The sequence below is a fragment of the Oncorhynchus gorbuscha genome, linkage group LG12, assembly GCF_021184085.1.
Source record: "Oncorhynchus gorbuscha isolate QuinsamMale2020 ecotype Even-year linkage group LG12, OgorEven_v1.0, whole genome shotgun sequence".
NCBI classification, from domain to species: domain Eukaryota; kingdom Metazoa; phylum Chordata; class Actinopteri; order Salmoniformes; family Salmonidae; genus Oncorhynchus; species Oncorhynchus gorbuscha.
Genome location: NC_060184.1, coordinates 11,057,520 through 11,073,711, shown reverse-complemented (window position 1 = coordinate 11,073,711; position 16,192 = coordinate 11,057,520).

Below are 16,192 nucleotides of genomic sequence, written 5' to 3'. Positions count from 1 at the left end.
GACTTTACCATGAAATGGTTACTTACAAGCCCTTAACCAACAGTGTAGACTTTACCATGAAATGGTTACTTACAAGCCCTTAACCAACAGTGCAGTTCAAGAAGAAGAAAATATTTTCCAAGTTGGCTGAAATAAGAAGTAACGCAGCCATAAAAGTAACACAATAAGAATAACAATAAGGAGGCAATACTCCGGTTCTGCTTGCTGTATAACATTCTATAACTTGGGTGACTGGAGTCTCTGACATTTTTTGGGGCCTTCCTCTGACACCGCCTAGGGTAGAGGTCCTGGATGGCAGGAAGCTTGGCCCCAGTGATGTACTGGGCTGTTCGCACTACCCTCTGTAGAGCCTTAGGGTCAGATGCCGAGCAGATGCCATACCAGGCGGTGATGCAATCGGTCAGGATGCTCTTGATGGTGCAGCTGTAGAACCTTTTAAAGATCTGGGGGCCCATGCCAAATCTTTTCAGTCTCCTGAGCGGGAAAAGGTTTTGTCGTGCCCTCTTCATGACTGTCTTGGTATGTTTGGACCATGATAGTTTGTTGGTGATGTGGACACCAAGGAACTTGAAACTCTCGACCCGCTCCACTACAGCCTCTTTGATGTTAATGGGGGCCTGTTCGGCCCTTCTTTTCCTGTCGTCCACGATCAGCTCCTTTGTCTTGCTCACATTGAGGGAGAGAAGCTGTCCTGGTACCACACTACCAGTTCTCTGACCTCCTCCCTATAGGCCGTCTCATTGTTGTCAGTGATCAGGCCTACCACTGTTGTGTCGTCAGCAAACTTAATGATACATTACATTTACATTTAAGTCATTTAGCAGACACTCTTATCCAGAGCGACTTACAAATTGGTGCATTCACCTTATGACATCCAGTGGAACAGCCACTTTACAATAGTGCATCTAAATCTTTTAAGGGGGGGGGTGAGAAGGATTACTTTATCCTATCCTAGGTATTCCTTAAAGAGGTGGGGTTTCAGGTGTCTCCGGATTGACTCCGCTGTCCTGGCGTCGTGAGGGAGTTTGTTCCACCATTGGGAGGCCAGAGCAGCGAACAGTTTTGACTGGGCTGAGCGGGAACTGTACTTCCTTAGTGGTAGGGAGGCGAGCAGGCCAGAGGTGGATGAACGCAGTGCCCTTGTTTGGGTGTAGGGCCTGATCAGAGCCTGGAGGTACTGAGGTGCCGTTCCCCTCACAGCTCCGTAGGCATGCACCATGGTCTTGTAGCGGATGCGAGCTTCAACTGGAAGCCAGTGGAGAGAGCGGAGGAGAGAGGTGACGTGAGAGAACTTGGGAAGGTTGAACACCAGACGGGCTGCGGCGTTCTGGATGAGTTGTAGGGGTTTGGCACAGGCAGGGAGCTCAGCCAACAGCGAGTTGCAGTAATCCAGACGGGAGATGACAAGTGCCTGGATTAGGACCTGCGCCGCTTCCTGTGTGAGGCAGGGTCGTACTCTGCGGATGTTGTAGAGCATGAACCTACAGGAACGGGCCACCGCCTTGATGTTGGTTGAGAACGACAGGGTGTTGTCCAGGATCACACCAAGGTTCTTAGCGCTCTGGGAGGAGGACACAATGGAGTTGTCAACCGTGATGGCGAGATCATGGAACGGGCAGTCCTTCCCCGGGAGGAAGAGCAGCTCCGTCTTGCCGAGGTTCAGCTTGAGGTGGTGATCCGTCATCCACACTGATATGTCTGCCAGACATGCAGAGATGCGATTCGCCACCTGGTCATCAGAAGGGGGAAAGGAGAAGATTAGTTGTGTGTCGTCTGCATAGCAATGATAGGAGAGACCATGTGAGGTTATGACAGAGCCAAGTGACTTGGTGTATAGCGAGAATAGGAGAGGGCCTAGAACAGAGCCCTGGGGGACACCAGTGGTGAGAGCGCGTGGTGAGGAGACAGATTCTCGCCACGCCACCTGGTAGGAGCGACCTGTCAGGTAGGACGCAATCCAAGCGTGGGCCGCGCCGGAGATGCCCAACTCGGAGAGGGTGGAGAGGAGGATCTGATGGTTCACAGTATCGAAGGCAGCCGATAGGTCTAGAAGGATGAGAGCAGAGGAGAGAGAGTTAGCTTTAGCAGTGCGGAGCGCCTCCGTGATACAGAGAAGAACAGTCTCAGTTGAATGACTAGTCTTGAAACCTGACTGATTTGGATCAAGAAGGTCATTCTGAGAGAGATAGCGGGAGAGCTGGCCAAGGACGGCACGTTCAAGAGTTTTGGAGAGAAAAGAAAGAAGGGATACTGGTCTGTAGTTGTTGACATCGGAGGGATCGAGTGTAGGTTTTTTCAGAAGGGGTGCAACTCTCGCTCTCTTGAAGATGGAAGGGACGTAGCCAGCGGTCAGGGATGAGTTGATGAGCGTGGTGAGGTAAGGGAGAAGATCTCCGGAAATGGTCTGGAGAAGAGAGGAGGGGATAGGGTCAAGCGGGCAGGTTGTTGGGCGGCCGGCCGTCACAAGACGCGAGATTTCATCTGGAGAGAGAGGGGAGAAAGAGGTCAGAGCACAGGGTAGGGCAGTGTGAGCAGAACCAGCGGTGTCGTTTGACTCAGCAAACGAGGATCGGATGTCGTCGACCTTCTTTTCAAAATGGTTGACGAAGTCATCTGCAGAGAGGGAGGAGGGGGGTGGAGGATTCAGGAGGGAGGAGAAGGTGGCAAAGAGCTTCCTAGGGTTAGAGGCAGATGCTTGGAATTTAGAGTGGTAGAAAGTGGCTTTAGCAGCAGAGACAGAAGAGGAAAATGTAGAGAGGAGGGAGTGAAAGGATGCCAGGTCCGCAGGGAGGCGAGTTTTCCTCCATTTCCGCTCGGCTGCCCGGAGCCCTGTTCTGGTGTTGGAGTCGTGTTTGGCCACGCAGTCGTGGGTGAACAGGGAATACAGGAGGGGACTAGGTACACACGCCCGAGGGGCCCCAGTGTTGTTGATCAGCGTGGCAGACGTGTTGTTTCCTACTCTTACCACCTGGGGGCGGCCCATCAGGAAGTCCAGGATATAGTTGCAGAGGGAGGTGTTTAGTCCCAGAGTCCTTAGCTTAGTGCTGAGCTTCTTGGGCACTATAGTGTTGAACGCTGAGCTGTAGTCGATGAACAGCATTCTCACGTACGTGTTCCTTTTGTCCTGGTGAGAAAAGGCAGTGTGGAGTGCGATTGAGATTGCGTCATCGGTGGATTTGTTGGGGTGGTATGCGAATTGGAGTGGGTCTAGGGTGTCCGGGAGGATGCTGTTGATGTGAGCCATGACCAGCATTTCAAAGCACTTCATGGCTACCTACTTGAGTGCCACGGGGTGATAATCATTTAGGCAGGTTACCTTCGCTTCCTTGGGCATAGGGACTATGGTGGTCTGCTTGTAACATGTGAGTATTACAGACTCGGTCAGGGAAAGAAAAATGTCAGTGAAGACACTTGACAGTTGGTCTGCGCATGCTTTGAGTACACGTCCTGGTAATCCATCTGGCCCAGCGGCTTTGTGAAGGTTGACCTGTTTAATAAAGGTTTTGTTCACATCGGCTACCGAGTGCGTTATCACACAGCCATCCAGAACAGCTGGTGCTCTCATGCATGCTTCAGTGTTGCTTGCCTCGAAGCGAGCATAAAAGGCATTTAGCTCATCTGGTAGGCTTGCGTCACTGGATAGCTCACGTCTGGGTTTCCCTTTGTAGTCCGTAATAGTTTTCAAGCCCTGCCACATCTGACGAGCATCAGAGCCGGTGTAGTAAGATTCAATCTTAATCCTGTATTGACGCTTTGCTTGTTTGATGGTTCGTCTGAGGGCATATTGGGATTTCTTATAAGCTTCCGGATTAGTCTCCCGTTCCTTGAAAGCGGCAGCTCTAACATTCAGCTCGGTGCGGATGTTGCCTGTAATCCATGGCTTCTGGTTGGGATATGTACATACAGTTACTGTGGGGACAATGTCGTTGATACACTTGATGAAGCCGATGACTGAGGTGGTGTATTCCTCATTGCCATTGGATGAATCCTGGAACATATTCCAGTCTGCGCTAGCAAAACAGTCCTGTAGTTTAGCATCTGACCACTTCCGTATTGAGCAAGTCACTGGTACTTCCTGGCAGTGTTTTAAAAAACAAAATTGTCACACCACCCCCAAAAAGGAGGGGTAGCCTACAAACCTCGGACCCTTGCGCACGCACATGCACGTGTGCGCACAATCGCTGAGCAAATGTAGCCTGTCATTACAGACATAAATGGTGATGCATTTTCGAAACGCAAAACAGGCGACAGAAATCATCTGCATTTTACACCTGCATTTGGAGCTGAAAGTCAGCCAATATCAACTAGGGATATATCATGTCACTTCTCTGGAGTCCAGAGCAAACAGAATCATAAGACCTACTTGTAGCACTAGCAGGATCGCATGCATGTTCTGCCTGCACTGGGCTCGTTGCCAGACGGGTAGCCCTGTTATTCCTCACAAATATGGTAATAACTTCACCAGAATACATCTTCATGCCATAATATTGAAGGAAATGCAATGTTATAGCCGCTTATCTTTCAACATATATCCAGTAGTAGCCACCCGAACTAGTCTTATCTGAAATATAAGTTATGGAGGAACAAGCTCTGGTGGCCCATGGGCCTTTTTTAAATTTAATAAATCATTTTGACAGTAATCCTCCAAAAAGTCATGAATTAACCTTTTTAATTTCCATATGTACTAGGAAGCTAATTGTTTGTTTCTTGGGCTTTGGGAATGCGACTGAAGAAGTGAAATGGAAACATGGAACTGATTGAATGTATGAGGGGATATCAGTGAACAAATTCAGTGGGCATGGAATGATGGAATGAGTGGAGCTTACTCAGGTGTTCTGAAGCGCATATCATATTCGTTTTTGTTTAGAAAAAAAATATCCTCCTGAAGCGATAGATACAGGGATGGTAAAAACAGCTTGATTACCGTAGCAACGCCAGGGAAACTGGGCAGAACGGAGTTGTGCTTAAAATACAGCAGTTCTGTAGCACCTTTAATTGAGCCTATCATTCTCCTCAATTGCCAGGCAACACACTACAGAGAGAGATTAACTGTATAGGAAGATCTGGGGACAGATCTTATGGATACTGGACTGCTAATACGTTGGCAGATGTAAACAGCTGATGATCTTTAAAGACAACAGTTCGAGGATTTCAACAACGTTTATACTGGTGAACAATATCAACAGTCCCTTATCTCTGGTATATAGTCAAGTTTGGACACACCTACTTATTCAAGAGTTTTTCTTTATTTTTTACAATTTTCTACTAGGTATGGATTAATTGATTATAGTCCAGACTCGTTATAGATATGGCTTAATTGATTATAGTCCAGACTCGTTATAGATATGGCTTAATTGATCATAGTCCAGACTCGTTATAGATATGGCTTAATTGATCATAGTCCAGACTCGTTATAGATATGGCTTAATTGATTATAGTCCAGACTCGTTATAAATATGGCTTAATTGATCATAGTTCAGACTCGTTATAGATATGGCTTAATTGATTATAGTCCAGACTTGTTATAAATATGGCTTAATTGATCATAGTCCAGACTCGTTATAGATATGGCTTAATTGATTATAGTCCAGACTCGTTATAAATATGGCTTAATTGATCATAGTCCAGACTCGTTATAGATATGTCTTAATTGATCATAGTCCAGACTCGTTATAGATATGGCTTAATTGATTATAGTCCAGACTCGTTATAAATATGGCTTAATTGATCATAGTTCAGACTCGTTATAGATATGGCTTAATTGATTATAGTCCAGACTTGTTATAAATATGGCTTAATTGATCATAGTCCAGACTCGTTATAGATATGGCTTAATTGATTATAGTCCAGACTCGTTATAAATATGGCTTAATTGATCATAGTCCAGACTCGTTATAGATATGCCTTAATTGATTATAACCCAGACTCGTTATAGATATGGCTTAATTGATCATAGTCCAGACTCGTTATAGATATGGCTTAATTGATCATAGTCCAGACTCGTTATAGTTGCACAAACAATGCAGTTGCACCAGGGGGATTTAAACTAAACATATTTTTTTTGTTGTTGCAGGTCTTCTGTTTCCCCACATTTATTGAGAAATTAATTTCCCATTATGGAAATGTATCCCCATTCCCCCAAAAAATACCTTAATCACAAAAGAAAACTGACAAATACTGATTTTTACTCCAATCAGTTGAAGGAGAAGCGGACCAAAATGCAGCGTGGTGGTTACTCATGTTCTTTAATGAAGAATCGACGATACATGAAATAACTATAATATACAAAAACAACAAACGAAACGCGAAACCTAATACAGCCTGTCTGGTGAACAACTACACAGAGACAGGAACAATCACCCACGAAAACACTCACAGAATATGGCTGCCTAAATATGGTTCCCAATCAGAGACAACGAGAATCACCTGACTCTGATTGAGAACCGCCTCAGGCAGCCATAGACTACGTTGACTCCCCACAAAACCCCAAGACAAAAAACACACCACAATAACCCATGTCACACCCTGGCCTGACCAAATATATAAAGAAAACACAAAATACTAAGACCAAGGCGTGACAGAACCCCCCCCCCCCTAAGGTGCGGACTCCCGGACGCACCTCAAAACCATAGGGAGGGTCCGGGTGGGCGTCTGTCCATGGTGGCGGCTCCGGCTCGGGACGTGGACCCCACTCCATAAATGTCATAGTTCCTCCCCTTCGCGTCCTGGGATAGTCCCCCCTCGCCGTCGACCATGGCCTAGTAGTCCTCACCCAGAACCCCACTGAACTGAGGGGCAGCTCGTGACTGAGGGGCAGCTCGTGACTGAGGGGCAGCTCGGGACTGAGGGGCAGCTCGGGACTGAGGGGAAGCTCGGGACTGAGGGGAAGCTCGGAACTGAGGGGGAGCCCGGGACTGAAGGGAAGCCCGGGACTGAGGGGAAGCCCGGGACTGAGGGGAAGCCCGGGACTGAGGGGAAGCCCGAGACTGAGGGGAAGCCCAGTACTAAGGGGTAGCCCAGTATGAGAGGAAGCCCAGTACTGAGAGGAAGCCCAGTACTGAGATGAAGCTCAGGCAGGTAGTTGGCTCCGGCAGATCCTGGCTGGCTGACGGATCTGGAAGAGTCTGGTTGACAGGCAGATCTGGAGGAGTCTGGTTGACTGGCAGATCTGGAAGAATCTGGTTGACTGGCAGATCTGGAAGATCATGGCTGACTGGCGGATCTAGCTGCTCTGGCTGCTCCATGCAGATTGGCTGCTCCATGCAGACTGGCAGCTCTGGCTGCTCCATGCAGACTGACAGCTCTGGCTGCTCCATGTAGACTGGCAGCTCTGGCTGCTCCATGCAGATTGACAGCTCTGGCTGCTCCATGCAGACTGGCAGCTCCAAACAGGCAGGAGGCTCCGGCAGCGCTGTAGAGGAGGAAGGCTCTGGAAGCGCTGAACAGGCGGGAGACTCCGACGGCGCAGGAGAGGAGGAAAACGCTGGCTGCGCTGAACAGGCGGGGGCTCCGACAGCGCTAGAGAGAAGGATGGCTCTGGCTGTGCTGAACAGGCGAGGCGCACTGAAGGCCTGGTGCGTGGTGCTGGAATTGGTGGTACTGGATCGAGGACACGCCCAGGAAGCCTGGTGCGGGGAGCTGCCACCGGAGGACTGGTGTGTGGAGGTGGCACTGGATAGACCGGACCGTGCAGGCACACTGGAGCTCTTGAGCACTGAGCCTGCCCAACATTACCTGGCTCGATGCCCACTCTAGCCCGGCCAATACGAAGAGCTGGTATGTACCGCACCGGGCTATGCACCCGCACTGGAGACACTGTGCGCTCCATACCATAACACGGTGCCTGCCCGGTCTCTCTACCCCCCCGGTAAGCACAGGGAGTTTGCGCAGGTCTCCTACCTGGCATAGCCATACTCCCTGTAAGTCCCCCCAATACATTTTTGGGGCTGACTCTCAGGTTTCCATCCGCGTCGCCGTGCTGCCTCTTCATACCAGCGCCTCTCCGCTTTTACGCCTCCAGTTCTTCTTTGGGGCGTCGATATTCACCAGGCTGTGCCCATGGTCCTTTTCCGTCCAATATCTCTTCCCAAGTCCAGAAGTCCTTTGATCGCTGCTCCTCACGATTAACAGGGGGAGTTGGCTCAGGTCTGTCTCCTGACTCTGCCACACTCTCCCTGAGCCACTCCCCCAATACATTTTTGGGGCTGCTTTTCGGGCTTCCTTGCCAACCGTGTTCCCTCGTATCGTCGGCTCCTCTCTCCGGCTGCCTCTGCTCTCCTAAGTGCCTCCACCTGTTCCCATGGGAGGCGATCTCTTCCTGCCAGTATCTCCTCCCAAGTGTAACAACCTTTGCCATCCAACACGTCTTCCCATGTCCATTCCTCTTTTCGCTGCTCCTGCTGTCGCTGCCTGTTACCACGCCGCTCGGTCCGGGTGTGGTGGGTGATTCTGAAACAACGTTCGTCAACGTTCTTCTGTTTCCCCACATTTATTGAGAAATTAATTTCCCATTGAAAGGAAAACTGACAAATACTGATTTTTACTCCAATCGGACCAAAATGCAGCGTGGTGGTTACTCATGTTCTTTAATGAAGAATAGCGATACATGAAATAACTATAATATACAAAAACAACAAACGAAACACGAAACCTATTACCGCCTATCTGGTGAACACTAACACAGAGACAGGAACAATCACCCACGAAAACACTCACAGAATATGGCTGCCTAAATATGGTTCCCAATCAGAGACAACGAGAATCACGCAGCCATAGACTACCATAGACTACGTCGACGCGCCACAAAACCCCAAGACAAAAAACACACCACAATAACCCATTTCACACCCTGGCCTGACCAAATATATAAAGAAAACACAAAATACTAAGACCAAGGCGTGACAAAATCTGGCAACCCTCATAAAATCCAACATAACACCAGTATCACAAAGTATTAGACAGAAACAAGCATAGAAAACAACACTGGTATTAATTATTATTATTATTTTTTACCTCAGGCTACTATTGTGTTATAAGTTTTTCGCTTACAACCTAGTTGATTAACAATGTTTGGTTGTTAACATGTTATTATTTATATGTAAATACATGTGGGACACAAGAAAAAGAATTGTAGAACACCATTGCCACAAATGTATTGCTCTAATAACTTTCAAATTATTGTTCCGAAGATTTCCCCCCAAAATGTTATTTTCCTGTGAAGGAAGTCGTACAAAAATGTTTATTTTCTTACGAATTAAGTCTCATACAAATGTGTGCATTTTCACACAGATTAAGCCACACAAACCGCACAAAAACTCACAAAACCTGCTGAAATACTTTTTGGACATATTTGCACAAATTGAGTGTGAGATTGTGTTGCATCCATTCATCCACTGCCATCACCTAATATTTCAGCATGATAATGCACGGCCCCGTGTTGCAAGGATCTGTACACAATTCCAGGAAGCTAAAAATGTCCCAGTTCTTCCAAGGCCTGCATACTCACCAGACATGTCACCCATTGAGCATGTTTGGGATGCTCTGGATTGCCGTGAACGACAGCGTGTTCCAGTTCTCGCCAATATCCAGCAACTTCACACAGCCATTGAAGAGGAGTGGAACAACATTCCACAGACCACAATCAACAGCCTGGTCAACTCTATGCCAAGGAGACGTGTCGCGCTGCATGAGACAAATGGAGGTCACACCAGATACTGACTGGTTTTCTGATCCATGGCCCTACTTTTGTTAAGGTGTCTGTGACCAACATATGCATATCTGTATTCCCAGTCATGTGTAATCCATAGATTAGGGCCTAATGAATTGATTTAAATTGACTGATTTCCTTATAAAAAAAAATGTTATTCAGTCAAATCTTTGAAATTGTTGCATGATGCCTTTATATTTTTGGTTCAGTGTATTATTTGTTATTAATAGACTGGTTTTACTCACAACTTTCTATCCAAGCTGGGAGAGAGCACGAGGACGGCTCATGTCATGCAGGTTCAGATTGCCTGTACAGGACAGTTGTCTATATATATTTTTTTATCAATAAGTAGCTGATTAGTATGCTGCTGCATCAAACATTTATTTTACGATCTGCATGTTTGAATTTCTAGCTTTTATTACTGAACAAGTATTTACATTACTGCTGCCAGCCAGCAGTCTAAAATGGCAGCATTGCAACACTGTGTATAGATTTGTGAAATGTTAGGCTTTTAACATGAGAAAATAATGACCAAATAGACCTACCGATAAACATTTATTCTTTAGCTAAAGCAAAGTTAAGCCCTGGCACCTCAAAAAAAAGCCTATAATCAATTTGATAGCTATGCAATCGCATAGGCATGTCGCAATTTCAACACCATGGACAGAGATCGGTAGTCTATACTTTTTTTTGTCATGAGAGGGTGAGATGGAGACAGGGTGAGAGGGTGAGAGAGAGGGTGAGAGGGAGGGAGGGTGAGAGAGAGGGTGAGAGGAAGGGTGAGAGGGAGGGAGGGTGAGATGGAGGGAGGGTGAGAGGAAGGGTGAGAGGGAGGGAGGGTGAGAGGGAGGGTGAGAGAGAGGGAGAGAGAGAGGGTGAGAGGGAGGGAGGGGAGAGAGGGAGGGAGGGTGAGAGGGAGGGTGAGAGAGAGGGTGAGAGGGAGGGAGGGTGAGAGAGAGGGAGGGTGAGAGAGAGGGAGGGTGAGAGGGAGGGAGGGTGAGAGGGAGTTAGATAGCAAGATAGAGGAGGATGGAAAAGAGGAGGTCCTAAGCCTTTGTAGACAAGTGGTTCTCACTTTTTACCAAATCTAGGCTACTTCGGCACAAACCCAAAGCTCATCAATATAATATAAATATTACACGGCCTTCAGAAAGGATTCACACCTCTTGACTTGTTCCAGATTTTTTTGTATTACAGCCTGAATTTAAAATGGATTCAATTGAGATTTTTTGTCACTGGTCTACACACAATACCCCATAATGTCAAAGCGGAATATCTTTTTAGATATTTTTACTTACCAAGATGACATGGAATGTTCCTGAGTGGCCTAGTTACAGTTTTGACATATGTCTGCTTGTAAATATATTGCAAGACTTGAAAATGGCTGTCTTTCAATGATCAACAACCAACTTTGACAGAGCTTGAAGAATTTAAAAAATAATAATGTACAAATATTGTACAATCCAGGTGTGCAAAGCTCTTGGAGACTTACCCAGAAAGACTCACAGCTGTAATCGCTGACAGATGTGATTCTAACATGTATTGACTCAGTGGTGTGAATACTTGCGTAAATTATATATTTCTGTATTACATTTTCAATATACTTGCATTTTCATTTTTATGGGGTATTGTGTGTAGATGGATGAATTCAGTTTTTAACATAGCAAAATTAAGTTTAAGTCAATTGTACATTAATATTTTCTGAAAGCACTGTATATACCATTTAGCAGATGCTTTTATCCAAAGCAACTCATAGTCATGCATGAATACATTTTACATACAAGTGGTCCAGGGAATCGAACCCACTATCCTGCCGTTACAAGCACCATGTTCTACAAAGGACAATGTAGCCTTATCTGCTAGGCTCCCTATACAAGTGGGTCCCGCTTTTAAAAGCAATGAAAGATTATATTTAATTGGTTTAAACATTACCTTTCGGTTCATTCATATGTAAGATTGAGAAACTTCCGTGAAGAAATAAGTAATTTATTTCTGCCTATATTCGAAGCCACACTGTTATGTAGTTCTGACTCGGGCTAAGATGCAGGCAACTGTTATGTTGGTAATTTGCCAGCAATCACGGAATCGTGATCAGACAATTATTGTGGTTGTTCGTGCTTGACTCGGGATTGAAGGTTGCAGGGACTCCCACAGAATTTGTGGCTTAATTATGCAAAAAAGCATGAAGCATGCAGAACTTCTGTCATTCACCTGAACAGACTGAATACAGATTTAATGGGCACAAGCATGTGTGCATTTTATTGATAAGCTAATACGACAATCAAACGGTTTTCATATCCCTTTTACTGGCTTCATACAGTATTTTTCCCAGGGGTACGTTTAGGGTACATATGGAAAAAATGGTTGTAAATTGTTCCAGATAGGCTGTACAAAACCCCTCCCATTTCCCCCCTACCTGGAGGGGAGCCCTCCCCTCATTGGTCGCCACACACCTCCATCAATGCTCGTTAAAAATAATCACGTCCACCTGAAGGAGGTAAGGCTACCCCTTTAAATGCCACACCTGCAATCATTTGTGCTTTTGGGGCTTGAGTTTGGAGTGGAGAGAGTACAAGGCTTAGCATGTTTCTCTAGGAGGCTAAAAAGAGATTTTGGCTTGGGGAAGTTCAATATTTTCAGAAGGAGTTGGGTAATTAGTTAAGGGAGGAGGATTGGAGGGGAAAGAGTGGAGGTAGAAAAGACTGAGGGAGGCAGAGGACTTTTTTTTTAAATCTGTTGACGCTAGCAATAACAATGTCAAGGAATGTTGGTGTGAAGTTAGAACATTGAGACGGCTTCCAGTTTGAGTTCTGGAAGTGAAATGAAAGGGGTAGGTGTTGTGAGATGTTCAGAGCCCGATCCATGCCTTGATAGACATGCTTATGCAAAAGATACTGGAATGACCCTGGGTTTATAAGTGCGGATATTGACTCTGGCGCTTGAACGTGATTTTGGGGCACAGTCGCTAGAGCGCTGGTCTTCGGGCTAGAAGGTTGAGGGTTCGAGACCTGCTCCTTTGCAGTTTCATTACAATATGTTTGGTCCAGTAGGTGTGACATTCTTGGAGAAAGTGAATGCTTGCTTTTTGGTAGATCAAATCAAATTTTATTTGTCACATACACATGGTTAGCCGATGTTAGTGCGAGTGTAGCGAAATAGTTGTGCTTCTAGTTCCGACAATGCAGTAATAACCAACAAGTAATCTAGCTACCAATTCCAAAACTACTACCTTCTAGACAAGTGTAAGGGGATAAAGAATATGTACATAAAGATATATGAATGAGTGATGGTACAGAGCAGCATAGGCAAGATACAGTAGATGGTACTGAGTGCAGTATATACATATGAGATGAGTATGTAAACAAAGTGGCATAGTTAAAGTGGCTAGTGATACATGTATTACATAAGGATGCAGTAGATGATATAGAGTACAGTATATACGTATACATATGAGATGAATAATGTAGGGTATGTAAACATTATATTAGGTAGCATTGTTTAAAGTGGCTAGTGATATATTTTACATCATTTCCCATCAATTCCCATTATTAAAGTGGCTGGAGTTGAGTCAGTATGTTGGCAGCAGCCACTCAATGTTAGTGGTGGCTGTTTAACAGTCTGATGGCCTTGAGATAGAAGCTGTTTTTCAGTCTCTCAGTCCCAGCTTTGATGCACCTGTACTGACCTCACCTTCTGGATGATAGCAGGGTAAACAGGCAGTGGCTCGGGTGGTTGCTGTCCTTGATGATCTTTATGGCCATCCTGTGACATCGGGTGGTGTAGGTGTCCTGGAGGGCAGGTAGTTTGCCCCCGGTGATGCGTTGTGCAGACCTCACTACCCTCTGGAGAGCCTTACGGTTGTGGGCGGAGCAGTTGCCGTACCAGGCGGTGATACAGCCCGACAGGATGCTCTCGATTGTGGATCTGTAGAAGTTTGTGAGTGCTTTTGGTGACAAGCCAAATTTCTTCAGCCTCCTGAGGTTAAAGAGGCGCTACTGCGCCTTCCTCACGATGCTGTCTGTGTGGGTGGACCAATTCAGTTTGTCTGTGATGTGTACGCCGAGGAACTTAAAACTTACTACCCTCTCCACTACTGTTCCATCGATGTGGATAGGAGGGTGTTCCCTCTGCTGTTTCCTGAAGTCCACAATCATCTCCTTAGTTTTGTTGACGTTGAGGTTATTTTCCTGACACCACACTCCGAGGGCCCTCACCTCCTCCCTGTAGGCCGTCTCGTCGTTGTTGGTAATCAAGCCTACCACTGTTGTGTCGTCCGCAAACTTGATGATTGTGTTGAAGGCGTGCGTGGCCACGCAGTCGTGGGTGAACAGGGAGTACAGGAGAGGGCTCAGAACGCACTCTTGTGGGGCCCTAGTGTTGAGGATCAGCGGGGTGGAGATGTTGTTGCCTACCCTCACCACCTGAGAGGCGGCCCGTCAGGAAGTCCAGTACCCAGTTGCACAGGGCGGGGTCGAGACCCAGGGTCTCGAGCTTGATGACGAGCTTGGAGGGCACTATGGTGTTAATGCCGAGCTGTAGTCGATGAACAGCATTCTCACATAGGTATTCCTCTTGTCCAGATGGGTTAGGGCAGTGTGCAGTGTGGTTGAGATTGCATCGTCTGTGAACCTATTTGGGCAGTAAGCAAATTGGAGTGGGTCTAGGTAGGGTGGAGGTGATATGGTCCTTGACTAGTCTCTCAAAGCACTTCATGCTGACGGAAGTGAGTGCTACGGGCGGTAGTCGTTTAGCTCAGTTACCTTAGCTTTCTTGGGAACAGGAACAATGGTGGCCCTCTTGAAGCATGTGGGAACAGCAGACCGGGATAAGGATTGATTGAATATGTCCGTAAACACACCAGCCAGCTGGTCTGCGCATGCTCTGAGGACGCGGCTGGGGATGCCGCCTGGGCCTGCAGCCTTGCGAGGGTTAACATGTTTAAATGTTTTACTCACGTCGGCTGCAGTGAAGAAGAGTCCGTAGGTTTTGGTAGCGAGCCGTGTCAGTGGCACTGAAATGTCCTCAAAGCGAGAAAAGAAGTTGTGTAGTCTGTCTGGGAGCAAGACATCCTGGTCCGTGACGGGGCTGGTTTTCTTTTTGTAATCCGTGATTGACTGTAGACCCTGCCACATACCTCTTGTGTCTGAGCTGAATTGCAACTGTACTTTGTCTCTATACTGACGCTTAGCTTGTTTGATTGCCTTGCTGAGGGAATAGCTACACTGTTTGTATTCGGTCATGTTTCCGGTCACCTTGCCTTGATTAAAAGTAGTGGTTCGTGCTTTCAGTTTCACACGAATGATGCAATCAATCCACGGTTTCTGGTTTGGGAATGTTTTAGTAGTTGCTGTGGGTACGACATCGCCGATGCACTTGCTAATAAACTCGCTCACCGAATCAGCATATTCGTCAATGTTGTTGTTTGACGCAATGCGGAACATATCCCAGTCCACGTGATTGAAGCAATCTTGAAGCGTGGAATCAGATTGGTCGGACCAGCATTGAGCGTGGGAGCTTCCTGTTTTAGTCTCTGTCTATAGGCAGGGAGCAACAAAATGGAGTCGTGGTCAGGTTTTCCGAAAGGAGGGCGGATAGGGCCTTATATGCATCGCGGAAGTTAGAATAACAATGATCCAGAGTTTTACCAGCCCTGGTAGCACAATCAATATGCTGATAGAATTTAGCGGGTCTTGTTTTCAGATTAGCCTCAAATCCCCAGCTACAATGAATGCAGCCTCAGGATATGTGGTTTCCAGTTTACATAGAGTCAAATGAAGTTCGTTCAGGGCCATCGATGTCTGCTTGGGGGGAATATATGCGGCTGTGATTATAATTGAAGAGAATTCTCTTGATAGATAATGCGGTCGACATTTGATTTTGAGGAATTCTAAGTCAGGTGGACAGAAGGACTTGAGTTCCTTGATGATGATCACACCACGTCTCGTTAATCATAAGGCATACCCCCCCGCCCCTCTTCTTACCGGAAAGATGATTGTTTCTATTGGCGCGATGTGTGAAGAAACCAGCTGGCTGTACCGACTCCGATAGATAGCGTGTCTCGAGTGAGCCATGTTTCCGTGAAGCAAAGAACGTTAGTCTCTTATGTCTCTCTGGAATGCTACCCTTGCTCGGATTTCATCTACCTTGTTGTCAAGAGATTGAACATTGGTGAGTAGTATGCTCGGGAGCGGTGCGTAATGTGCCCGTCTCCGGAGCCTGACCAGAAGACCACTTCGTCAGACCCTTTTACAGCGTCATTGTTTTGGTTCGCCGGCTGGGATCCGATCCAATGTCCTGGGTGGTGGGCAAAACAGAGCATCCGCTTCGGGAAAGTCGTATTCCTGGTCGTAATGATGGTGAATTGACGTTGCTCTTATATACAATAGTTCCTCCGGACTTTAAGTAATAATAACTAAGATTACCTGGTGTACCAATGTAAGAAATAACATGTAACAAAAAAAACGAAATACTGCATAGTTTCCTAGG